This window comes from Xyrauchen texanus, chromosome 32 (assembly GCF_025860055.1).
Source record: "Xyrauchen texanus isolate HMW12.3.18 chromosome 32, RBS_HiC_50CHRs, whole genome shotgun sequence".
Classification (NCBI taxonomy): Eukaryota; Metazoa; Chordata; class Actinopteri; order Cypriniformes; family Catostomidae; genus Xyrauchen; species Xyrauchen texanus.
Window position 1 is genome coordinate 36,281,512 of NC_068307.1, and position 27,409 is coordinate 36,308,920.

At 45.9% G+C, this 27,409-nt stretch overlaps 1 long non-coding RNA gene across 3 annotated transcripts; it reads right to left on the reverse strand.

Annotated features, from left to right (window-relative positions):
- Positions 1–191: 191 nt before the first annotated feature.
- Positions 192–15,529, reverse strand: LOC127625708 (uncharacterized). 3 transcript variants are annotated; one of them, XR_007968344.1, is made up of 6 exons: positions 15,368–15,529; positions 10,035–10,094; positions 9,843–9,914; positions 955–1,009; positions 830–864; positions 192–666 (listed from the first exon to the last, which is right to left on the reverse strand). It is a non-coding gene; the product is annotated as an uncharacterized LOC127625708 (long non-coding RNA). The 3 variants fall into 3 exon arrangements; XR_007968345.1 differs by lacking the exon at positions 15,368–15,529 and adding an exon at positions 10,225–10,500; XR_007968343.1 differs by lacking the exon at positions 15,368–15,529 and having other exon boundaries at positions 10,035–10,211.
- Positions 15,530–27,409: the final 11,880 nt, after the last annotated feature.

The window sequence follows — 27,409 nt, forward strand, 5'->3', positions numbered from 1 at the left end:
GAGAAATGGTTCAGAGAGAGATGGATGTTAAAATTTGTATCTATAAATTCTATATCTACCACTCTTTTTTTTTTTTTTTTTTTTAACAATCAGCACAAAAATTAGAGTAGGCCACAAATTTTTTTTTCGCACACTTTTTAATTGTAATATCAATTGTGATTTAACTGGCACATTTTATAAACAAAGAGTTCTTTCACAAAAGGAAAAGAAAAAAAAACCTGTGCTAAATGTTATAACAAAGTTTGCAATTTTGCCATTAATTATCTATTGTTGTAATCATTGCATTATATCAAACTGTTAAAATATAAAAGTTGCCCTGGTCCCCCTCCTTCATAATATAAGTAATGATAAACATAATAAAAAACATTACTCTGCAATCTGCTTAACTAATCCAGTTAAGTGTTGCATCAATGGCCAAATCAAAGGTCATCACGGGCCAACTTTTGCCCATGTGCCTTGGTTTTGCCCATGTGCCTTGGATCTCAGATCCACAAATATATTCTTCTTTGTGGTTGTCTCTTAAAGTAATTTACATGCAACAATTAATTTAATGTGAAAATATTTCTACAAAAAAGAAATTGAAAACAGGTGAAATTATCATTGGTTTGTATCATGGCTCTCAGCAGATACGTCAGGGATGATGCTGCAAACAGAATACACTTTGTCCTGAAGAAAATGTACAGATATTGAATTAACATTATGTTTGAAAAATAAAACACATGTTACAAGGCAAATATACATTTAATTAATTTTAACTTTAATTTTTTTTTCTTTTTTGTTATTTGTTTATTTTTAAACATAATAATTTAATGAATAGATATTTTCTTACCCAGACGTTGATTATTTCAGCTATCCTTGATTCTGCTAAAAATAACAAATGTACAAGTTTTCTTTATTTATTTTCTTGTGTAACTTAAATTTAGGTTCTAAAATTTGTTCTAAATGTATACTTACACTTCCACAAAGTGCACTTCAGAAAATTCAGTCATTTAACTCTCCAGATCCTCTGCTAAGGAAATGTTATAAAATTTCAGTTAGGAAACTGCATGTGGTGCAGGTCGATATGTCCGGTCCCCAACACGTCTCTTCCTTAACCAATCAGGTGTTGTTAACCCTCTGTCAAATAATTTATAAGCAGGCACTCACCTCTACACTTTTGTCTACAGTCCAACAGTGCAGTGTTATATGGATTCACCCTCCACCTCCCCAGCTCCCCCTGTCTAGATCTGCTTACATAGGGGGATAACTCCCATGTTCAGCAACAACAGCATATCTCAACAGCAGCTGTGTATTGACCATGTTAAGCAGGTGCATGCGTTAGCAAATCTAGTCCACCAAGTCCAAACCTACTCTCAATACCATTTACACAATAAACTATTTTGTCAAAACTACTCAAGATTTGTCCTAAAGCCTATGGAAAGATCAGCATCAGTGTAGATTTGAAGGAAGTTTCAAAATAATCATTATAAAAAAAAAAGATAAACCGTTTCAATCTGATAAAAGGCGAGCCCAGAATTGCATGTCAGACTGACAGCCGAGGTCGAGAGTAACGATATTGTCGTGAGGAGGAGGGTGTTGTCGGGCTATGAGGGTGCACTAAATGAGATGATCAGCGGGAGAGCGAGATAAAGGGGGGGCCAGAAATGCCAGTTTGGGAGAGAGAGAGAGAGAGAGAGAGAGAGAGATAGACGCACGCAGACGGCTGCATTGTGTGTGTCTGTGTTCATGTTTGTTTTAAGTTGAATTTCTCATTAAATTTTATGTTTAATGTCTGGCCGGTTCTCGCCTCCTCCTTGCCCAAACCTTTAACTGTTATAGATATCTTGAAGTTTTGGAATGGATTTGGAAATTTCAAGATGAATGCCCGCCCTTGGGGAATAATGCACATAGCAAAATTTAGGTGCCCTAACAGGGAAAGTAAATCACGCTTGAATATGAATCGGTGGAAATGAAGAGGACATACATTGACAAATTCGAGTGAGTTTCTCAAGAGGAAGAGAAGCTATCATTATCTGCCTATCAAGATTTATACCAAGGAACTCTAAGGAAGTAGAGGGACCGATGTGTCAGAAAGTGGCATCACGAGTTTGAGTGATACTGATTTGAAGGTGGAAATACTATGGCCTGGTGGGGATTTTAGAAAGTCGACCATGAGAAAATCATCTAAAAGGTGTAAATAGAAGGGAAGTTTACATTTATTGAGGAGGATCCAACAAAGAGAGTCAAAGATCTGCGGACTACTGCGGCAGCCGAATGTTAGTCGAACAGTGAAGTATTATTTAGAATGCAACCTGATTCTGAAAAGGTGCCATTGCGATGGATAAAGGGGCATCATTTTGAATGCCTCTGTGATATCAGCTTTCCCTAGCCAGGCGCCTTTGCCAGCAGTTTTAATTCATTGAATTGCATGGTCTACTGAAGCGAAGGATAGGGAAAAAATATCAGATGGAATGAGACTGTTAATACTGGGAACTGGACTGTTATGCGGAGCAGAAAGATCAATAATGAGGTGGTTTTTTTACCTATTTCCTGGTAGCAAGACCTATAGGATTCATGTGAAATTTAGAGAATGGAGAATGGGCATAGGGGCCAATTAAATAGCCCTTTTTAACCTCTTTTTGGATTATACATCAACTACCTTGGGCTCTTTCAGTGCTGACAAAATATTTTTTATATGTGAGTTGAGGAGGGGATGAAACTAAGACCAGCTAGAAAACCTTGTAGGAGACCAGTAATTAAGAAATTTATTAAACCAATTTTTTTATAGATTTTTGGAAAGTCCTTGCACGTTGATTGGAGTGGAAGGATGTTTATTAATTTTCTTGTTGGTCCAGGCTTGCTCCTGTGGGGACAAACAGCTCTAGGGTGACTGTTGCCTCATAAGCTACAACAATGCACAAATTTGCATCTAATGGAAGGACAAACATACTCAAAATGAATACAAACTGTACTATAGCTATCTACAGGGTTCGTCTTTCCTGTAGGGCAGGAGGAAAACCTAAATCTAGGTTCAGAAATGGAGGATGATGCTATGGAATCCTGTGTTGCTTGAAATGCTGTTCTGGGGAACAGTTTTGCAGAGTGAGCGAATGATCCACAGACAGAGCAGGAAATAGCTTGATGGCCTGTGAAGTGCCTTCTGGGCTACAGGAGTGGTGGTGGTGTAGTGGTCTAGAGCACATAACGGGTAATCAGAAGGTCGCTGGTTCGATCCCCACAGCCACCACCATTGTGTCCTTGAGCAAGGCACTTAACACTAGGTTGCTCCGGGGGGATTGTCCCTGTAATAAGTGCACTGTAAGTCGCTTTAGATAAAAGCGTCTGCCAAATGCATAAATGTAAAATGTAAATGTACTGTTAAATTCTAGATCAATCACAGACCAAAACAGCTTCAAATTAAAATGTTGAATAAAGAGAGAGGCTTTGGCTGAAAATTTCTCACATATAGTGTCTGTACACTCCAAAGGTGACATTAAATTCAGCTAAGTTTAGACTTTTGAAAAGAGGCCTTGGTTGCTCAGCAGTAATGACGCTGATTACCACCCCTGCAGTCACGAGTTTGAATCCAGGACGTGCTGAGTGACACCAGCCAGGTCTCCTAAACAACCAAATATGATGTCACAGGAGCCCGATGAGGATGCCGGAGTGGTTATGTGGCAAACCAAGGAGGTTGCTTGGGAGTTTTAGAGCGCCACTATCCTACTATTGTAATGAATCAGACATGTCGGGCAGATCCATTTGCAACAATAATTTTAATGGGCAGACTTCAAGGAAACGTAAAGGTTCTCAACAAAGAGCAACACAAGGCAAAGGCCCAGTTTGATGCCCGGGGAGGGGTTCAACTCAGGTGAGAAGGTCCGGCTCGAGCCGAGATCGGCAGCAGACGACAAAGAGGCGTGAGACAGGCTTGGTTCGGGGCAGGCGGCGAGATATCAGAGTCCAGTAACAGGCACGGGTCGTTAGGCAGGCTGCAGGCAGACAGAGAGGTTAGTAACAGGCTGGGATCGGAACAATAGAGTAACTTAGAGAACGCTCAGACATGCAACATGGGGTGAAACAATACTTCCCACTGAACGCTGAGTTAATGGGGCAGATATAGTCTCAGGGCGAGAGCTTAATGCGGGACAGCTGGGAAGCAATCAATGCTTAATGATCACTGCCGTACTGAAGCAAGAGGCACTTAGTATTCAGGGGAGAGAGAGCGAGAGTGCGTGGAGTTGGCAGTGCTGGGCGCCGTAACAGAGCCCCCCTCCTGCGAGCGTCTCCTGGCGCGAGAGAACTGATGACGGCGAGGTCTGCCGCGAGGTCGAGGGGCCGGTCTATCAGGGTGATTGCGATGGAAGTCTTGAGTAAGGGACGGGTCTAGTATGTCATTGGCGTTGACCCAGGAACGTTCCTCTGGCCCAAAGCCCTCCCAATCAACGAGGTATTGGAGATGCCCGCCACGACGTATAGAGTCCAGCAGACAATGCACCTGGTAGGTCTCCTCGTCCTCTAACAGGATTGGTTGGGTGGCCATCTCCTCTGAGTCCCCGTGCGCTCTACAGATTGGGCGGAGGCTGGTTTGAGCAGGGAGACGTGGAACGTGGGTGAGACGCGCAGGTGTCTGGGCAAGTCAAGACGAAACGACACAGAGGTGATTTCACGGACGATCTTGAATGGGCCCAAGAATCTCGGACTTAGTTTCTTGCAGGGCAGCCTGAGGCGTTGGTCTCGTGTGGATAGCCACACCCATTGGCCGGGTTGGTAAACAGGTCCTGCCCGGCGACGCCTGTCTGCCCTCTCCTTGCCGCGTCTTATAGCACGCTGGAGGTGAGTGTGGGCCAAGTTCCAGGTCCTCTCACTCCGCCGGAGCCAATCATCCACGGCAGGGACGCTGGTGGGCTCACCTGACCAGGGGAACAGTGGGGGCTGGAACCCGAGGACACACTGGAAAGGGGTCATCCCGGTAGAGTGCTTGCGGATGGAGTTCTGGGCATATTTGGCCCACATCAGGAAGCGGTGCCAATCCCCCTGCTGGCAATGGCAGTAGGAGCGAAGGAAGCGGGAAATCTCCTGGTTGAGGCGCTCCACTTGTCCGTTGGCCTGGGGGTGGTACCCCGATGTGAGACTCACGTTGATCTGTAGTCTCCCACAGAAGGCATTCCAGACGCGGGAAGTGAACTGGGGTCCCCTGTCAGACACAATGTCCTCTGGTAGCCCGTAGAACCGAAAGACATAGTTACACAGATGTTCCGCCGTCTGCAGAGCGGTGGGGAGCCTGGGGAGCGGGATGAGCCAACATGCCTTGGAGAAGTGGTCGATGATGGTCAGAATGGTCGTGTAGCCCTCGGAGGGAGGCAGATCCGTGATGAAGTCCACCGCGATGTGGGACCAAGGCCGTTGGGGAACAGGCAGGGGTTGAAGGAGACCTGCGGGTAGCAGGCGAGAGGATTTCTGGGTGTTACAGACCCTACAGAGGCGAATGAATTTGCTCGTGTCTCGGGGGAGCGTGGGCCACCAGTACCGGTTCTGAAGGAGCTGGGTCGTGGCAGTGATTCCGGGGTGCCCGGAACAGGGAAGGGCGTGCACGTGGTTTATCACCTTGTCGCGGAGGGTTTCTGGTACAAAGATCCTCCCAGTGGGGCAGTCCGAGGGGATCTCGAGGCCAGCGTTGGCCTGGGTGCACTCAGTCTCGAGGTCCCATTGAACCGGTCCGAGGACGAGAGCTGGGTTGATAATCGGTTCTGGAGTTGGGACCTCCGTTTCGGAGTCGAACAGTCGAGACAGAGAATCAGCCTTGGTGTTCTTCGAGCCGGGACGGTAGCTCACTGTGAAGTGGAACCGGGAGAAGAAGAGAGTCCACCGGGCTTGACGTGCGTTCAGTCTCTTGGCCGTACGCAGGTACTCCAGATTCTTGTGGTCTGTGTACACGAAGAATGGGTGAGTCGCTCCCTCGAGCCAGTGGCGCCACTCCTCGAATGCTGACTTCATTGCTAACAACTCATGGTCTCCGTCGTCATAGTTCCTCTCTGCTGAACTCAACTTCCTGGAGTAGAAAGCGCAGGGATACAGCTTGGGGGGTCAGCCCTGGCGTTGAGAGAGGACCGCTCCAAGCCCGGTGTTCGAGCGTCCACCTCCACCACGAAGGGTAGCTCAGGGTTAGGATGGTGCAAGATGGGAGCAGAAGTGAAGCTGTTCTTGAGTTGCTTAAAAGCCCGGGAGGCAGCCTCGTTCCAGGGTAGCCCTCTCGTGCCCTTCCGAACCAGGGCTGTTAACGGGGCTGCTACGGAGCTGAAGCCTCTGATGAAGCGGCGATAGAAATTGGCGAAACCCAGGAAGCGTTGCAACCCCTTCAGGGTAGAGGGTTGGGGCCAGTCTACGACTGCTCTCACCTTATTCTCATCCATGGCCACGCCCTCCGGGCAGATGACGTACCCCAGAAAGATTGTAGATGTCTGGTGAAAGTCACACTTCTCTATCTTGGCGTAGAGTTGGAACCGAAGGAGTCTTTGAAGTACAGCGCGGACATGCTGGATGTGGGCTTCGAGGGTGTCGGAATAAATCAGAATGTCGTCTATGTAGACGATTACACTTTGGTGGAGCAGATCACGGAGGACGTCGATGACGAAGGATTGGAAGACGGCAGGGCTGTTAGAAAGGCCGAACAGCATGACGAGATATTCATAGTGCCCAGTGCTCGTGGAGAAGGCAGTCTTCCATTCGTCCCCCTCTCGGATCCGAACCAGGTTATAGGCGGAGCGCAGGTCCAGCTTGGTGTAGTATTTGGCCGTGCGAAGCAGCTCCAGAGCGGCCGGTACCAGCGGCAGTGGGTAACGGAACTTAACGGTACATTCGTTCAGTGCTCTGTAGTCGATGCAGGGTCGCAGTCCCCCATCTTTCTTCTTGACGAAGAAGAACCCTGCTGACAGAGGGGACGTGGAGGGACGGATGAACCCCTTTGCGAGCTCCTCCTCCATGTATTTTCGCATGGCCTCGGTCTCAGGTTGGGACAGTGAGAAGATGCGGCCCCTGGGTGGTGTGTTGTTGGGAACGAGGTCTATGGCGCAGTCGTATTCCCGGTGGGGCGGTAGCTTGGTGGCTTTGACCTTGCTGAAGACCTCGACTAGATCGTGGTATACGGCAGGTAGGCGAGATAGCACGGTGTCGTCTCGGGACTCGGCAATGCCTTGGACCTTTAAGGGTTTGACGACAGACAGACAGACACTTTGAGAAACACCTCTCTCCCCAGTTGACTATCTGCCCGGTAGTCCACTCCAACTGGGGGTTGTGCTTCCTTAGCCAGGGTAAGCCCAGGATGACCGGGGTGTGAGGAGCTTGGAGAACGTAGAACTGGACCTCCTCATGATGGAGTTGGCCGGTCCGCATGCGAAGCGCCTGGGTCATGTGCGTGATGCGTCCTGTGCCGAGTGGACGTCCGTCGACAGTCTCTACTGACAGCGGAGGTGTGCATGAAATGAGGGTTATCTCGTGAACCTGGGCAAAAACTTTGGACATGAAATTGCCGGCTGCCCCGGAGTCAACTAGGGCGATGGTATTTACAGCTTGCCCCTTAATAGTGAATTCAAGAGGCACTGATACACAGGTGAGAGGATTTAAACAGTCGAGGGTCAGACTCACCGTGGTTCTGTCCTTGTATGCAGGTCGTAGAGGGAAGTGTAGACGGAAGTGACCGGAACCCCCGCAGTACTGACACAGGTTCAGAGATCGGCGACGCTCCCTCTCCTCCTCGGAGATGTGTGAGGCGTTGATTTGCATCGGCTCGTAGGTCTCAGCAGACGAGTTAGAAGCACGTGGTGCGGGACTGACGCGCATAGCGCTCGTTGGGCGGAGACTGGGGCGTCGTGAGCGCATCAGGTTGTCCAGCTGGATGGTGAGATGAACAAACTGATCCAAATCCTTTCCCTCGTCGCGACAGGCCAGCTCCGCTTGCAAATCGTGTCGGAGACCCCTTCGAAAACCACCTTGAGAGCGTTCTCCGTCCAATTGGTTTGGGCTGCCAGCGTTCGAATTTGAGGGCGTACTCTGAGGCGGGCGATCTCCCTGTGAGAGTTCCAAGAGAAGATCCTCGGCTCCTTTCCCCTCCTTGGCATGCTCGAACACAGCTTGGAAACGCTCCAGAAATTCTCCGTAGGAAGAGAAGGCGGAGCCATCTGGTTTCCAGACCGCGGTGATCCACTCCAACGTGCGACCGGTGAGCAGCGTGCACACGAAGGCGATTTTGCTGGCATCAGTGGTGTGCAGGGCTGTCTGCTGGGCGAGATACAAAGAGCATTGAAGAATAAAGCCCCTGCATTTACCTGGGTCACCCTCATACCTCTCTGGGCGCGCGAGGTGTGGGTTGGAGCTCGCAGTGTGCGGCTGGTCCAGCAGGAGAGGCGGCGCGGTGAGTGTTGGAGCGGCGGTGGGTGCCGCGATGGATTTCTGCAGGGCTCGTACCGCTGAGACCAATTCCTCCGTGAGCGTGGTCAGGCGGGAAAGCTGGTGATGATGGGCGGCCAGCTGAGAGGCTTGGTTGGTGACAGCGGCCGACAGAACAGTTATTGTCGCTGGGTTCTCGTTCGGCGAAGTATTCTGTAATGAATCAGACATGTCGGGCAGATCCATTTGCAACAATAATTTTAATGGGCAGACTTCAAGGAAACGTAAAGGTTCTCAACAAAGAGCAACACAAGGCAAAGGCCCAGTCTGATGCCCGGGGAGGGGTTCGACTCAGGTGAGAAGGTCCAGCAGACGACAAAGAGGCGTGAGACAGGCTTGGTTCGGGGCAGGCGGCGAGATATCAGAGTCCAGTAACAGGCACGGGTCGTTAGGCAGGCTGCAGGCAGACAGAGAGGTTAGTAACAGGCTGGGATCGGAACAATAGAGTAACTTAGAGAACGCTCAGACATGCAACATGGGGTGAAACAATACTTCGCACTGAACGCTGAGTTAATGGGGCAGATATAGTCTCAGGGCGAGAGCTTAATGCGGGACAGCTGGGAAGCAATCAATGCTTAATGATCACTGCCGTACTGAAGCAAGAGGCACTTAGTATTCAGGGGAGAGAGAGCGAGAGTGCGTGGAGTTGGCAGTGCTGGGCGCCGTAACAACTATCCAGCATATCAATGGAATCTTTCATTGCCATAATGGCTGTGATGACAGAATCACTGTTGGAACAAATGCAGGGGGTTTTCTTTTTTGCGGAAGGTGGTGGTGAAGGTGATGCATTGATGTTTTCGCAGCTTTGCTGTGGGGCTAATGTTGGGTCGGAGCTATGTTGTCTTGGGAGGATAAAAAGAACTCAAATAGCTCTTTGTGGATGCACCAGTTGGAGGAGATAATTTTCTAATGAAGAGATCTTCCAGGATCTGAGAAAATCCGAGAGGCGAGCGCTCTGGCGGGTTTTGCTCAGAAAACTGACATTTCTACCTGAATCCACTTGTGGGGCTTTTTTTTTTTTTATCTCTTGGCAATTGTCTTGGTCATCCCCAGAATCTACCAGGGAAATGGCTTCTTCTGAATCTGAAGATTCTAGGAGAGGTATTTCTCCTCTAAGGAGAATTAAAAGTAGCGTAGAGACTGTGAACATTGGAAAACCGCATGGATAATCGGCTGCACTGAATGCCATATAACACTACGCTGTAGTGTATGAGTACCTCCTTATAAATGTTAACAACTTCTGATTGGTTAAGGAAGAAGCGTGTTGGGAAGCGGACATATCGACCTGCTCCAAATAGAGTTTTCTAACTGAACTACTAAGATATATCCAACAAGTTAGTGTAATGTTTTACAAATGATTGTAAAAGACAACTTTTTCTTTGTGTTCACAATTGTTCTGAATGTGAGTGAGGTATGCTTACTGCTGAAACAGCACAGACAAACACCTATGAATCCGGTCAACATGAAGCTGCCACACATGATAAGCCATGTTCCTAGGTGTCACAAGAAATCTGATTTTTAAGGCTTATTTTTTTGTTGATCACAAAAAGTATTAGAAAATATAATGAGAAAAAGAATAAGATATCACATATTAAAAAAGTATAGTAACTCACCAGCAGTGATGTTCCATGGGAAATTGAGGGGGTGTGAAGCCTGAGTAGTTTCTAGTGGAGCTAAAACAGAAAATAGAACTAAACATTCTAAAACATTGCATTTCAGTCAGTCAAACCATCATTAACCATCCATATTTCTTATTTAGATATATATTTCTTATTTGTGGTGTTCCAGGGCTAGCAATTTTACCAGGAGTTGAAGTTTTCAGACCTGAAAAAGTGAATTGGAGAAATAAAAATAGATTCAATCTGACACATTACAAGCTGCTCTAGAACAGTTACTCAGCTCAGTAACTACAACATTTAGTACATTAACTAACTCATCAGCTGTGGTGTTCATTGTGACACAGTGGAGGTTTGAAGGCTGAGTTCCTAAACATCAGTGAAAATGTTGTTATATGTCAATATTTCCTATTTATATATTTTTTGACTTGTCAATAATTTACAACAAAGTGTGTTGCTCATAAAAATCAGAATTTGCACAATTTAGTCTTACGAACATAATTTGTTTTAGCAAACAAAAATAAAACCAAATACTTTTTAGGAAATGTGACCAGTTACATCGCATAAAAATATACACTTTTCCTTAAACATATACACTGATGAGCCAAAACATTATGACAGGTGAAGCAAATTATATTGATCATCTTGTAACAAGGCCACACGTCAAGGTCTGGGTAGATTAGATGGTAAGCAAACAATCAGTTGTCGTAGTCAACCTGTTGAATGAAGGAGAAATGGGCAGGAGTAAAGACCTGAGAGATTTTGACAAGGGACACATTTTTATGGCCATTTAAATGGCAAGGCTTGTGGGGTACCATCCAACAGTGGTCTGAGGAGGGACTAACCACAAACCAGCAACAGGTTGTTAGGCGCCAAAGGCTCATCGATGTGCGAGGGCAACATGAGATATTCCATCTGGTCTGTACCGACAGAAGGTCTACTGTTGCACAGGTCACAGAAAAATTTAATGATGTTTATGGGAGGAATGTTTCACAACACACAGTACATCGCACCCTGCTTCGAATGGGGCTGCTTAGCCGCAGACCGGTCAGAGTGCCCACGGTGACCCTTGTCCACCATGTAGCTCGGTACAATGAGCATGAGCGCATCGGAACTGGACCTTGAAACAGTGAAAGAAGGTCCCCTGGTCCAATGAGTCCCGTTTTCTTTTACATCACATGGATGGCCGTGTACGTGTGCACCGCTTACCTAGGGAAGTGATGGCACCAGGATGCACTGTGGGAAGATGACAAGCCGGTGGAGGGAGTGTGATGCTCTGAGCTATGTTCTGCTGGGAAACCCTGGGTCCGGCCATTCATTTGGACATCATTTTGACACATGCCAACTACATAAACTTGGTTGCAGACACCCCTTCATGGCAATGGTATTCCCTGATGGCAGTGGCCTCTTTCTGCCACGCTGCGGGAATGTATGTTCGGGAATGGTTTAAGGAACATCATTAAAAGATCAAAGTGTTGCTCTGGCCTCCAAATTCCCCAGATCTCAATCCGATTGAGCATCTGTGGGATGTGCTGGACCAACAAGTCTGATCCATGGGGGCTTCACCTCGCAACTTACAGGATATGAAGGATCTGCTGTTAATGTCTTGGTCCCAGATACCACAGGACACCTTCAGGGGTCTTGTAGAGTCTATGCCTTGGCAGGTTGTTGCTGTTTTGGCGGCATGCGGAGGACCAACAGCATATTAGGCAGTTGGTCATTATGTTTTAGCTCATCAGTGTATGTACAATTTTACCAAAAATGGACATGTTTTATGCAAACTATACCTGTTAATCAAAAACAGACAAATATGTTTTTTAAGTCTTGCTCATTTGGCTTGGTTCCAACATTATATTTTTGTTACTAAGTTGTATGCTAAATCAAGTGTAAATCAAGTATAGTGCTTTTAATTTGATAGTGTGCCATTCTGACACTTTCATCCAAAGCAACTTAAAACTATTAAGATATTGTCTCCCCAACCTTCTGTCTGCCTATCTACCTTCTTAATGAACATTGTAGTATGTTAAAATGCTCATTGGATTTTCTTGTGAAGGGTTCTGTTAAGCATGTGAGCAACAAGTGTTGACATTAAAGTTTGTTGTGCAATTGCAACGCTTACTTTTAATGTTTCACTTTAATCTTTATAATGTATTTTCTTTAGAAATATTAGCCTGCTACTCACCAGCCATGGGGTTGGTTGTGGTCTTAAAAGAAAGACTGGATTCCATAATCAGAGCTGCTAAAATAAATAAAAACTTACTACATAACATAGTTGTTACCATTCCCTGTTGTCCGCCCCGCATTCAACATGTCACTGTAATCACTGTCATTGTTCTCACCTGTGTCTTGTTTGTAATTATCCTGCCTTGTATGTGTATATAACCCTGCCCGTTCCTGCATTTCGTTGTCGTTCATTGTTTCCACTGTTGTGATGTCCCTGTTCTCTCCGTGTCCGTTCCAGCCGTGTATCCCTGTGTTTATTCCAGCCGTGTATTCCTGTGTCCCAGTGTTTCGTGTTTTAGTTTCGTTTTACCCATTGTGGTTGTTTCTTTGTATCAGTCTGTTTATTTCCACTCCTGTTTAAATAAACCCTGCACGTAGATCCTCATTCATTGTCTGCCTTCCTGCAATCGTGACAGAACGAACGACCATAAATGGATCTAGCAGCGGTTTTCACCACACTGGCCCAGGCGAAGTTGCCTGTTCGTGAGTGCTCGCGGCTCTTCTCCACGGTCGCCATCCACACCGGGTTCGACGACGCTTCCCTCAAGCTCATCTACCGGGACGTGTTATCATCAGCCCAGTTGCGGGAAGCGCCAGAATTCGGAGAGCACACGTGGAGGGAGTACGTGAGCCTCACCCTGAAGAAACTCGCGGCCGACAAACCACCCCTCGAGATTCCGGCTCTCGAGCCTGAGCCCATGAATACCCAGATCAACGAGCCAGCGCTGCCAACTTCGTCTGCCCGGAGGAGGAGGAGAAGATAGGCTTTCGCCTCCCGGCTTACGCCTATCACAGTGAGCGAACCAGTACCCACGCAGATCACTGTGAGCGAGCCAGCGCCCACGCCTTCCACGGTGAGCGAGCCAGCGCCCACGCCTTCCACGGTGAGCGAGCCAGCGCCCACGCCTTCCACGGTGAGCGAGCCAGAGCCCCCGCACATCACCGTGAGCGAGCCAGAGCCCCCGCACATCACCATGAGCGAGCCAGAGCCCACGCACATCACCGTGAGCGAACCAGAGCCCACGCACAGCACGGTGAGCGAGCCTGAAGCCATGATCGTCCTAGAGCCAGAGACTGAAGCCATGATCGTCCTAGAGCCAGCGCCTGAAGCCATGACCATCCTAGAGCCAGCGCCTGAAGCCATGACCGTCCTAGAGCCAGCGCCTGAAGCCATGACCGTCCTAGAGCCAGCGCCTGTAGCCTCCGATGTCAGCGAGCCAGCGCCTGTAGCCTCCGATGTCAGCGAGCCAGCGCCTGTAGCCTCCGATGTCAGCGAGCCAGCGCCTGTAGCCTCCGATGTCAGCGAGCCAGCGCCAGTCGCCATGACCATCCAAGAGCCAGTGCCAGTGGCCATGACCTTCCAAGAGCCAGTACCCCCCGAGCTTTCCAGAGCTCCGCCTCCCGAGCTTTCCAGAGCTCCGCCTCCCGAGCTTTCCAGACCTCCACCTCTCAAGCCTCTCGAGCCTCCCAGGGCTCCGCCCCCCAAGTCTCCAGAGCTTCCTACGGCTCTTCTTCCAGAGATTCTCGAGCCTCCAAAAGCTCTGCCCCTCAAGCCTCTCGAGCCTCCCAGGGCTCCGCCCCTCAAGCCTTTCGAGCCTCCCGGGGCTCCGCCTCTCAGGTCTCTTGAGCCTTCCAGGGCTCCGCCCCTCAAGCCTTTCGAGCCTACTAGGGCTCCGCCCCCCAAGCCTCTCGAGCCTCCCAGGGCTCCGCCCCTCAAGCCTTTCGAGCCTCCCAGGGCTCCGCCTCTCAGGCCTCTCGAGCCTTCCAGGGCTCCGCCCCTCAAGCCTTTCAAGCCTACTAGGGCTCCGCCCCCCAAGTCTCCAGAGCTTCCTACGGCTCTTCTTCCAGAGACTCTCGAGCCTCCAAAAGCTCTGCCCCTCAAGCCTCTCAAGCCTCCAAAAGCTCTGCCCCTCAAGCCTCTCGAGCCTTCCAGGGCTCCACCTCTCAAGCCTCTCCAGCCTTCCACGGCTCCGCCTCCAGAGCCTCTTGAACCTCCTACGGCTCCGCCTCCCGAGCCTCCTTCGGCTCAGCCTCCTGCGGCTCTTCTCCCCGAGCCTCCCTCGGCTCTGCCTCTAGAGCCTCCTACGGCTCCACCTCCAGAGCCCCTTGAGCCTCCTACGGCTCCGCCTCCCGAGTCTCCTAAGGCTCCGCCTCTCGAGCCACCCGAACTTCCGACGGCTCCGCCCTCAGAGCCTCCCGAGCCTCCCACGGCTCCGCCTCCAGAGCCTCCCACGGCTCCGCCTCCTGGGCCTCCTGAGCCATCCTCGGCTCCGCCTTCCTCAACCACGTCTCCTAGGTCTTCCAGGGCTCTGCCTCCAGAATCTCCCGAGCCTTCCACGGCTCCGCCTCCCGAGCCTCCTTCGGCTCAGCCTCCTGCGGCTCTTCTCGCCAAGCCTCCCTCGGCTCTGCCTCTAGAGCCTCCTACGGCTCCGCCCTCAGAGCCTCCTATGGCTCCGCCTCCAGAGCCTCCTACGGCTCCGCCTCCAGAGCCTCCTACGGGTCCGCCTCCAGAGCCTCCTACGGCTCCGCCCCAGAGCCTCCAGAGCCTTCCTGGTCTCCGCCCCTAAAGCCTTCTAAGCCATCACCTCCCTCGGCTTCGCCTCACGCGGCTCCGCCGGCCTCCCCAGTGGCCATTCCCCCTCCCAGGCCCCCCGAACCGGTCCTTGCCCTGTGGCCTCTTCCCGGGCCCCCTGACCCGGTCCCTGTCCAGTGGCCTCCTCCCAGGCCTCCTGACCCGGTCCCTGTCCTGTGGCCTCTTCCCAGGCCACCTGACCCAGTCCCCGTCTGGTGTTCCCCTTGGACTGTCTGTCTGCCCCTTGTGTCCCCCTGGACTGCTCGCCTGCCCTCTGTGCCCCCCTGGACTGTTTTTCTGCCCCTTGTGCCCCTTGGACTGTCTGTCTGCCCCTTGTGCTCCCTTGGACTGCCCCTGTTGCCCCCTTTTGGTCTGCTAGCCCCCCTCCATCTCCTGGACGATTCTGTTTTTGTTTGTTTTTTTTTTTGTTTTAGGATCGTCTGGAATCCGATCCTTTGAGGGGGGATTCTGTTACCATTCCCTGTTGTCCGCCCCGCATTCCACATGTCACTGTAATCACTGTCATTGTTCTCACCTGTGTCTTGTTTGTAATTATCCTGCCTTGTATGTGTATATAACCGTGCCCGTTCCTGCATTTCGTTGTCGTTCATTGTTTCCACTTTTGTGATGTCCCTGTTCTCTCCGTGTCCGTTCCAGCCGTGTATCCCTGTGTTTATTCCAGCCGTGTATTCCTGTGTCCCAGTGTTTCGTGTTTTAGTTTCGTTTTACCCATCGTGGTTGTTTCTTTGTATCAGTCTGTTTATTTCCACTCCTGTTTAAATAAACCCTGCACGTAGCTCCTCACTCATTGTCTGCCTTCCTGCAATCGTGACAATAGTAACAAAACAACATTTCTAACAAGTTATTTAGATTTGTTAGTGAAATAGAAATCACCACAGTGTCTTCATTTTGTTGCCAGATTAGAAGTTAATTATGAATCTGCATAGAGAATATTGCATATGTGATAATCACAAATGCATGAAATTCATGAATAGCAGATTAACTTACATAATATTGAACTCTTTGTTGTACTTGGTGACTGATTTTGTACGGGTAAAAAAGCTTTTGGGAGAAATATACAATGACATTATCAACATTCTTTAAATTTGAAGAAATAATATAATGGCAAACAGAAATCACAAGCACGATGTTACTCATACAGATTACTCACATGTAAAGTTGTATTTGTCACTATATTGTGAAAGGTTGTGTGGATCTGTTTTTAGAGAATATTTGCAGCTCAATGATTTACTCTTTGCTGACTTCATATTATTGAATAAATCATTTTCCATTATTGTAAAAATACAGTTTGTTTTTCCAGAAATTTGCACAGACTCTGTCTTTATAAAGTATTTATACTGATCTCCAGAGAAAATGTAACAATTATAACTGCCAATATCTGATCGTGGTATTTCACAGTAAATCCTAAATTCAGAAAGTTGAGATTCATGGATGACTCTAATTGTTGGCCTCTTATCTGCAAGACACAATCAAGAAATCGTAGAGCATTAGTGTGGACTGAAACACTTCAGTGAACATGAATAATAGTTACTGTGTGATGTTAATTATAAGAATTAAAAGTCTGTAAACATACACATTAAGATAAGATTTTCTGGAACATTATAGTACAAAAATGAACGTCATACTGACTGATAACTCTCATAGTGTGATTCTCATTGGATCTCATTGTTGGCCTGTCATGTTTCGACTGCACTGTGTCTGACTTTTTAAGCACTGATGCTGAAGACACTGTCAGCCAGGACCGATCAGTCAATCCTGCCAGAATTGAAATATAAAAAGTCATTCAAAACATCAGGCACTAATAACCACCACACCAGAAAAGAAAATTGTGGGATTAATTAACATGAATTTAGACAAAAATATAAGTACTTTCCTGTGTTACTTACTTTGAGGTTGAACCTCCACAAACAGTTGAAAGATGAGGAGGATGAGCAGTAACATCTCAGTGTCACATGAAAGAGTGATGGAACTTACACACCTCACTTCAACATTAAATGAGGAAGTAAAGCAATTAAAACTCTGATAAACGTTCATAAATATAGTAAGCTTGAATAAAAAAAAAAGAGTAAAGATAAAAAAGTGTAGATCAAAATAATTAGTGCAGATCAAAAAATAACAAGCATAAATCAAAAATATATAAATACATTTAAAATATGTTGCAAAAAACAACAGATACATTAACGTAATCAGAATTGCAAGCAAAATCATGTTTTCCTTGGTTATATTACTGTTTTTTGTGCTCTTTGACAATTTTGCTCATATTTAAAAAACATTGTACACCTACGCTGTATTTTTCTTTGCTTTTGTTTCCAGGTTCTGCGCTTGGTTTTCCAAAACTTGTGAGTAGAGTTTAATTTCAATCAGGGGGCGTTTTGCATCCCTATTGATCAACTAGCAACTCGGACAGCTGCTGCTCAATATTATATTATTTGTGGTTGATAAATACACTGTTTTTGTCTGTTTTGAGTATATTCAGCCAGCTCTAGGAAACAACGTTAACACATGTATCAAGTCCGCTGAATTTAGTTAGTAGAGTATATAGTTTAGGCATTATTTAAGACTTCCTTGTTTGTAGGTTATTGGCTGCATATTTATTTAATTTAAAAATGTTCCCCCCTTTTTTCTCCCAATTTGGAATGTCCAATGCCCAATGTACACACAAAGTCCTCGTGATGGCGTAGTGACTCACCTCAGTCCGGGTGTCCATCATTGGCCGCATATTTAAAAAAAAAAACAAGGAACCTTTTAGTCAAGTACACAATTGATGATGGAACAGTTGATCTGTACAATGCTTGACTCTTTAAACACTGATGTTATATAGAGAATCCAGCACAAATTAACAACAGATGCTTTCACTTAAAATAATTTCATTGCTTAAACAGCATTCATTTGTTGAACTGAAGTGGACAGCATTATACATTTTGTTAGATTGTTAAAAGAAAAGAATCAGAGTACAGCTGAATAGAGACACTTTTGTTAGTCCCAGATATAGTGCATTTTGATGTTGTGGTGCAGGAGTCCATATAGAACATATAAAGCAGCAATTTCTATTATTGAAAAGTATGCTATCTGTATTCTATATTTTAATTATTTGAGGTTGTGGCATATACATTTCCTGCATGTCTTCGCTTATTTTATATACTTAAATAATCTTTGACTGAGTGCTGCTCTTATAACCACACCTGCAAAGAATGCCACCAGAAGTTTCCATTAAGCTCTTGACAGGTAGTGAGAAACCATGAGTATTTATAACATACGTAGGTCTCAGACTGAAATTTGTTGACTGGCCTGCCATTAAACTAGAAAGATGCTAGACTTTAGATTCTATTTTCATGAGTGTGCAAAGCACTCAATCTTATCCAATTTTTGTAAGACAGCAGATTCTAAGAGCAATTTTCATACCAGCGAAATGCGCAAATGGTCATAGGTGGTAGTATTTTCGCTATCTGTGGGTATTGTACGTTAATGAAGTGTTGCAAAGCGCAATTTGCTATTTTCCTGAGGAATAGGTCACTACGCTAACATGTTTCAAAACCACCTCTGTTTTCAGTGCAAAGCACAACATTTTTATTTTGTTCCTACATTTGCAGTTTGGAGATTACACCAGCAGGTGGTAATAAAGTTTATGTCCAAACTCTTAAAATATAGTGGATCATCAAATTATGTCCCTAACAATAGCCATTTTATGAATACATTTGTGTTGTTTATTTTTCAATTATTATTATGTTTATATTTACAATTGCATTTAATATCAAATTTATATTGGTATTACTCCACCTGTTCTCGTAGTGATGTTTAAGTCACTGCAAAAAGGTCTGGTGGCCAAGAAGTTGGAGAGGGTAAAAGTTTTGGATTTGGTATGATATTTCTGACCTCTTCATTATTTGTATCATATTTTCATTTCGTTTGAAGTGTAAATTGAATTTAGAATTATTTTTGTTTAAATTTTTTTTAGTTTTAATAATGCTTGTATTCTCTATAATTTAATGCATGGTAAATCCAAATCCTGTCGAGAACCACATTTTCCATGTGTTTTACTCTCAAAGAAATATCCACCAGATTATAACATTCTTGTGTTTTCCCCCCAGGGACCCTTAATTTGAAGTATTTCCTCTGTTATGTCTGTCTTTCTGTTCCATTGCCCTAATTGGATCACAGGTGTTCCTCATTCTTTTGTCAGTCCTTGTGAATACAGTAAATGCCCTCTTATTCCTTGTTCCTTTGTCGGTTCTTGTTTGTGTGTAGTGCGTTATTTGCCAGAATACTGCTGTTGAGTTTGTGTTACCTTCTTCTTCGTATTATTCCTTCTTCGTTGTATCCCCTTATTTTGTTTATAATTAAAGTTCTGCGACAAACTCTGATAGAAGAACCTACCAAACAAATTGACCCAGCAGAGGCAATGGGCATTTTCTTAACATTCGCTCCAGACCGGCAGGAACTGGCTCTCATGACTCGGCCTTGGGCTGCAGTCCGGGGAGTTGGCATCAGGGCAACCGCCCTTTTGGTGTTGCCGAGGCACACTTCGATGCGGCTCAGGGCTTGTCCCTTTACCTGGATCCATATCCCTTGCCACCAGACCCTGTCTCTTTCCTGAGGCCTCCTCCTAGACCACCAAACCGTCTGTTGGCTTCCTTCCTGGAGCTGCCTCCCAGGCTGCCAGACACTGCTTCATTTTGGAACTGCCTCCCCGGCTACCAGACCTTGCAAACAAAGTCCAGGCGAGGCAGACAGAAGTGTAAACTACAGGCAGGCTTGGGTCAAGCTCTAGGAGGGCATCAGACAAAACAAACTAACAAAGAGATAAACAAACAGAGAATACCAACTGGAGACAGACAGGATTCCTTTAGAAGTAAAGAGCATTACAAGGCAATCTGGCACAAGACAGCAAATGAAGGGAGAATAAAAAGGGTAGAACTTTTCAAAACAAACAAGGAACAGATGCCATCAATGAGATGAGTAGCAGCCGGGATGATCATACCCCTGCATGGAAAGCCTGTGATTGCAGCGGGCACATTCAAAAACAAAGGAGTACTGTACATGAGGGAAACACAGAGCATGCAGGCAACCAAGATAAGACAGAAAAACCTGTTGTCCACAGGTGTAGATCAGAGCAATCAACCAACAGTGGTCCACAGATGATTTAGTACTGGCTACAGGAGTTAGGGTTGTGGGATTCCAGGCATTGGAACAATCTTTCTAGGTCCTGTTTAGTCCCCTCGGTCTGCTCAGTGGTCTGGGGGTGGAGGCCTGACAGAAGCCACCAGCTGGCGGCAACACTCCCTCAAAAAGACAAACTGGGGACCCCTGTCAGAGTCCATGCCCACTGGAAGCCTATGAATCCTTAAAGATGTGGCCCAGGCATTTTCCTTGGCAGAGGAGACTTTATAAAGGGGAACCACCTTGGAGAAGTGATCCACCTCAGTAAGGATGGCGGTATTGGCACTGGAAGGGTGGAGACCAGAAACAATATCCAGGCAATATAGGACCAAGGAAGAGAGAGAGGGTTTTCAAAAGAGACCAACAGAATGCTGGAGAAATTACTACTGTAAGAAGGGCCATACCACTGTGCCATCGGCAGAATCCAATGGAGTGACGAATGTTTGCGTGCTAATCTTTTCTGACGCATGTGTCATTTTCCTGTCTTAAACTAGGCAAGGCAAGGTTACAATAATGTCGTTGTATGGTTCTAATCAATGCTCTCTCACATTATTAGCTATTCTAACTCCGCAAATTTCTGTCATTGGTATAAGTAGCAGAAGGTGCACAGTTTTATTCCATCTTACGAATCTTAAAATTTCTTCATTCACCTTGGCATTCCTACAGCTTGAACCACTTTAGCTGGAAAAACTCACCTTAGGCTATGAACACAGACTGAGCAGGCTATGACAATCTGGAGGCTCTCCTCCACCATGGACAACCAGCATTCTACCCTCTCCCGAAGTGGCCCCTTTGGAGGACAGCTGACCGGACCTACCTAGGAATAAACAGCAGACCCTTCAGGCACCACCCAGGTGCCTCAGAGAAATGGAGAGCCTCCCTCACCTGCACCTCAATCTCCTGTCAGCAGCCGCCAACAGGCACAAGGCCAGCAGAATAGTATCAGGGAAGGGTTGTCATCTGCACAATCATACAGCCGAGAGAGAGGAAAAAATAAGTTGAAGTGTCTGAAGATTAAATCCGACGTCATTGTTCCATTTGACTAGGTACAGGCAGTGAGAGAAAAAGGCACTGGGGTGGACTTTTCCATCTTTCAGGAACCACTGGCAGAGGACTACAACAGCTCCAACCTCCAATGAATCCACTTACACAATAAACTGCCTCTCTGGTTCAGGAAAACAAAGAATAGGAGCAGAGAAGAGGTGAGCTTCGAGGGAGTCAAATTCGGATTGAGCCTGAGAAGACCAGAATAAACAAGACCGTGAGAGCTATCATGGAGACATCAACTGAGCCAACAGAAGTTGGCAAACCCCAGGAACTGCTGTAATGCCTTGTGAGAGGTAGGAATTGGCCAGTCAGAGACAGCCCTCACTTTAGCTTTAGATTCTATCAGCGTGAATCCCATCAGCTGAGATAATAAACCTCCGGAACGGAACTGCTCCAGTGCAGGATCTAATGAGACAGAAGCTACAGGTCCCCTACAACACAAGCAGAGAGGCAGTTATCACCCAGATGGCATGGTCCACCAGGTTGCCAAACTGCTCAAAAGATCGAGGAAGTAGATCTCACCCTGAAACTAGTCAGTGAGACTATGCAAAAACTTGTCCCACTGAGCCGCCACATTCCGGTTGCAGGAGGCTGCTAAGATGCAGAATATTGCTCTCTTTGTTTGAGTGACACTAGAAGACATGCAGCCCTTCCATGCACAGATCAATCAAACACCTTACACATCTCCACCAAGAACTCTGAGAAGGAGGTGCAGAATGGTAGTTTCGCCTCCCATATGGCAGTTCCCCACTAACAAGCACAACCCGTGAGCAAGGTGACGACATAGGCCACTTTAGCAGATTCGTCGGAGTATGTGTCGGGCTGGAAGGAGAATACCACTGAGCTCTGGGGCAGGAAGGAGCGGCATGTGTTAGAGTCGCCAGCATAACATGGTGGTGGATTGACTCAAGGCTCAGAACGGGGAGCTGGTGGAGTGGTGGTGGTGGCTGCAGCAGCTGACTCGACAGTGTCCCGCTCAATCTGGAGCTAACATAACAAATTAACATAAAGACCAGGGCTGGATCTAAGGGAGTGCTGGGGTGGGCTTTATACCTGTGCCCCCCCCCAAAGCATGAGTGAAGCAAACAGTCACATTGTATCGTGCTAACACTAACCCTAACACAATGCGCTTGAGTGGATGATATACGTTGACCGAAGACACACTCGCAAACGGAGGGAGAATAAAAAGTGGGAACTAATCAAAACAAACGAGGAATAGATGCCGTCAATGGGGTGAGTATGATCGTTCCCCCTGCATGGAAACCCCACGATTGCGGCGAACATGTGGCACCTATCAAAGTAAAATAAAGGAGCACATGAGGGAGACACAGAGCACACAGGAAACCAGGAGAAGACAGAAAAACTGTTGTTGTCAGACCAGTGAAAATATGGAATATGTTCTTTGATCATAAATTTGACCAAAGTTTTGGAGATACCAGTCTTTCCTCATTTAAGTAGATAGGAGCTGTACTTTAATGCAGTAAGTTTACACAGAAAATAGCTGTCCCGCTGTCATTACTTCTTTTTATTTAAAGTTAAAAATATTTAATCGCAGCTGTTTTCAACTCAGTAATTTTAAGTTTTATAAGTTGTTCTCAACATAAATGTATTTTTTCTATGTTCAATTTAGAATGTTTTAGAGTACATATAATTGTTCAGATAAATGTTGCTACCCTAATTGTTTAATGTCAATCTATTTGAGATTGTCATTGTTTTTGTGCCTGATAAGTTGTTTAGAATTTAAAGTAGAATTAAATCATAGGATTTGATAATTACTGTATATTATTACAAATATTTTCTTCCTGTCATAGCTTCAATTGTAGTCCTTCAGTCTGCTATAAGCCATTACGGGCCAAGTTAGTTCACAAAATAAAATGTGACCCTGGAACAAGCAGGCAGACACAAGAACACAAGCTTTTCAACAAAAAAATAGGTCTTTAAATAATCAGAAAATATACAAAACAAATAAACTCAGTCAAATAACATAGCTGACTAGACTGAGATACTGAAACAAAAGAGATGGTTGTTGACTTGACCACAGAGTGACCACTCTCCGCTGAACATCGACAGTTCCTCTGTGGAGATCGTCAAGAGCACCAAATTCCTTGGTGTTCACCTGGTGGAGAACCTCACCTGGTCCCTCAACACAAGCTCTATTACCAAGAAAGCCCAGCAGCGTCTCTACTTTCTTCGAAGGCTGAGGAAAGCACATCTCCCACCCCCCATCCTCACTACATTCTATAGAGGGACTATTGAGAGCATCCTGAGCAGCTGCATCACTGCCTGGTTTGGGACTTGCACCGTTTCGGACTAAACAGAGTAAAACTAACCTCCTTACTGAGACAACAACCAAGCTTATAAAGGATGACGGCAGGCCCACTTAAACACAATAGGGGATAAACATTAACATGACATTTAGCATGTAACAATTATACATCTAGATTACATTCAGACAAACAAAGGAACAAAAAAACTAACAAAATAATTCACTAACATTTCATAACTTTAAATTATATATAAATATATTAAACAAAAGAATATCAAAATCTATTTCCCTCTTCCCGTGACATTTGATCATTTGGTTGGCTCAGGCGGAACCATCAGGAGTGAAATTCGTGGTTTCAGCCCAGACCCCATTCTTTGTCACTCATGAGGCCCCATGAAGCCCAAAGGGTAACACCGTAAAATGGAAAAGCCCCCACGGTGTCCTAAATGCAGTCAATGGACGTGCTTGCAGAGTCAGTGGTATTTCCCATCTCTTAACTTCAAATGGACCTTGCCGCTGGGTGAAGAGCTTACTTTCTTGGGTTGGTAACATCACCAGTACCTTTTGGCCAATGTCAAAACTCCTTTCCCGTGTCGACTGGTCATACAAAGCTGTTTGGTGCTTCTGGGCTTCTGCCATATGTGTTTGGGCCAGGGCTGTCATCTTCTCCAACCATTCCCTCATTTGTAAGACATAAGAAACAATGTTAGTAGTTCCTTTCTTTCCATATTTATGTAAACAAGTTTAGAGGGCCCCTCACCTCATGGCTATATAACAATTCGAAAGGGGAGAAACCCGTGGAAGCCTGAGGGACTTCCTTGTAAGCAAAAGGATTTACAGAAGCCATTGATCCCAGTCTCTACCAGTCTCACTGACAAACTTACAGAGCGTCTGTTTTAAAGTCTGATTAAACCACTCCGTAAGTCTGTGAGTTTGGGGATAGTAAGGGGTTGTACGCAGACTCTTGATGCCTAAAAATAGATTGCCCTGTTCAGTTAGTATTTCTACTGGAAATCCAACACTTGAAAAAAACTGGACCAAACAGACTGCCACATATCTTGCTTTGATTGACTTTAAAGGAAATACCTCTGGGTACCTTGTAGTGTAATCAGTGATTACCAGCAGAAACCGGTTGCCTGATCGATTCGTCTCAACAGGGCCGACAATGTCCACTGTACTCAAATGAGATGCATCTCTTCCTGGGTATCCTGTTTAAACAGCCGTATCCAGATAAATTTGGTACTTTACACCTTCAGTGTATTGATTAGCCTGCAGAGAATTCTGTTATTTCAGCCACAGCATTCAAGTTTGAAACTTTGGAATTTAAAACTTGCTTTGCTAGCATCCCAAACTTCGACGATTACACTAACTGCCCCACCACATGGATGAGAAAGGCCACAACATCGGAACTCATCATAGTTATACCCCCGCACCATATCCAAAGATGAATCTCCAAGGGATCTGCTGTCGTTCCCGAGCCTCGCCTCTCCAAGTCCCACGCACCTCCCAAGGCCTCTGCTGGCTGCTGGTGTAGTGGGACAAACAGTGAGCATTACACAGTTATTTCTTTGTAATCATTGTACCACACCTCTGGGTGCATTGGTTGTACAATCATAGGTCTTTAGGGATCCTATAAAATGGAACTGTATAGCACTGCTTGTGTGTCAGAGCACCGCTTGTACGTCACTGCCTGAGGACCGCCCATTCTGGTTTTGATCCCTTCCGCTTTCAAGGTATGTTGTTTGGCTAACTAGCTAACTCTAATATGCTCTGAGGTAACCGGTTTGTTTATTTATTTTGTCGATTAGCTTCGGTACGGACTGTTTATAGCTGCGGTCAGGTGGCGGCTGTCATTTCCTCAATGATCCCCCTGTAATACTTCTCACACGAAGGAGGACAGGAAACAGGTCTTCACCACAAGGTAAGCTTTTTAATTCCCTTTGTTTCTTACAATATTACTATCACACACACAATACAATGTCAAACACTGAGTTTGCTTGTCGTCTCTCTCTTCCCCCTGGAGGCTCTCTCGCTGCCTTTTTATGCCGCTCTCCCCGTGCTCACTGAAATTAGAGACAGGTGTTAGACATAATTTAGCTCAGGTGTAAGCGCCCTTACCGCTTTTCTCTCCCGGACGGGCGCTTGACCACGCCCCCGCTGCCACACCCCCCCTCAACATTCTCCCTTAAACATTCATCCTCCGCTGCTGAGTTTTATAGGTGTTGATGCCTTTTTGATATTCGCATGGGTGTGCGATTTGTATCTACAGTTGGAGTTACAACATGAAGGTATGTGGAACAGTCGCTATTTTTAAATAGTTATGTTGTAAACAATTATTTTGTTTAAATTGTAGGAAGAACAATTGGGGTTTTAGGAAACTTCTTGCTGCTTGTGTCACGTTCAGTCTGTACCTTTTTCCAGGACTCTTATTTTGAAGTTCTCTCCCTCACTACATTTCCCATAAGCCACTGCCCTGTTCACTCCTTTATTGTCCCCACCTGTTTGTCATTCCCTCGTCTAATCCTTTGTGTATATATACCCTTCAGTTTCTCATAGTTTCTGTCAGTCCTTAAAGTGTTATGTTTTGAATGGTGATGTTTGGTTTGCGCCAGTGTTTGCGCCAGTGTTTGCGCCAGTGTTTGCGCCAGTGTTTGCGCCAGTGTTTGCGCCACTCCAGTGTTATTATTAAAGGATTGAAAGTTCCTACTACAGCGTCTCCTCTTGACTCCCAAGCATTACAGCTTGATCCGCCGGGGCAGCATTCCCCATTGAATAATCAGGGTTTTAGGAAACCTCTCGGCTGATTAAGCCTGCGGGGCAACATTCTCCGATGCTGCTGTTTTGTTTCTAGATGTTTGATTTGTTTGCTTTGATTTGCTTGTTTTGATTTGTTTTGTTAGTAGATGTTGGTCTTTATTTGAGGTTTTGTCTTTATTTTGTTTGGTTGCATTATGTTTAGCCTTGAGCTATTTTGAGTATTTTTGTTTCATTTAACCTCTTCTTTGGCTCTGGGTGATCGAGTACTACGTGAATCACCGCCATTCAAGTGCTATATTTATGGGCCTGTGAGGTTAATCTATTGTGTTGATCTGAGAGTTGGTTAACATATAAAAAAAAACTTTATGTCACCATTTTCCCTGTCTAACAACTGCTACCATTTGTGTGCTGTTTAAGTGTGTTTTTCATGATTTCATTTATTATTATTATTATTTGTGGTTAACTTTTGTTTCAGTTTTCAGGAACCGAGACCAAGGGCAGGCAGCTAGCTATCCTCGTGTGGTGGGGGGATTTCTGTCACTGAGTGATGTGTGTTCACGCTTGACTTCATTGGTGTTCTGATGTGTGCGTGGTGAGATTCGTGCACTGGGTGGTAAGATTTAATGATAGGAGCCTTGTGCTCCTCAGCTAGCCTACCTGCCACTGGTAAGCCTCGGTTTCTTGTTTTGTAGTGTTTGTGTTTATGTGTGCAATTTCTGCCCGGGTCATAGGCCTACAGTTTTAATTATTACATGTTTTAAATTTACTGCTTGATAATTGTAGCAAATAAAGATTTTGTATTTTTGGTATCCACGTCTTGGGTCCTTTTGTGAAACAAGTGAACCTGTGTGCCCTTTATGGGTTATCTAATTAAATATTAATATTTCCCTGTTTAACAGGGTGGCGTAATCAGCTATACTAGTTTTGCCCTGCTTCCCCCTAACGCCACGTCACACTGGCAAGCAGCTCCTCTGGTTGGCACGATAACCACTCTCAGCTGCCATTCTCCCAGTTAAGTGATTAGATCCTCACAGGTATTATCAGTTTGGTAAATAATTTTGTCGGGATCTACATGGCTTGCCATGGCGCTTATGGTGATATTACACCAGGGCTACACAATTTGCTGCTGAGGCCAAAATCCAACCCACTTACCATATTTATTCAGCCTTCCTTATGATTATGAGCATTAAGTGTAGAGTGCTCTGTGCGTCAGCATTCAGCTGTGAGTTTAACAACACTCAGCAATCATGCAACAGCATTAAGCTGTCGTCAGTAGCGCACAGATCTGGCATTCAGTCACTCTGCTTTCCAAAATATGAACCAGTGCAG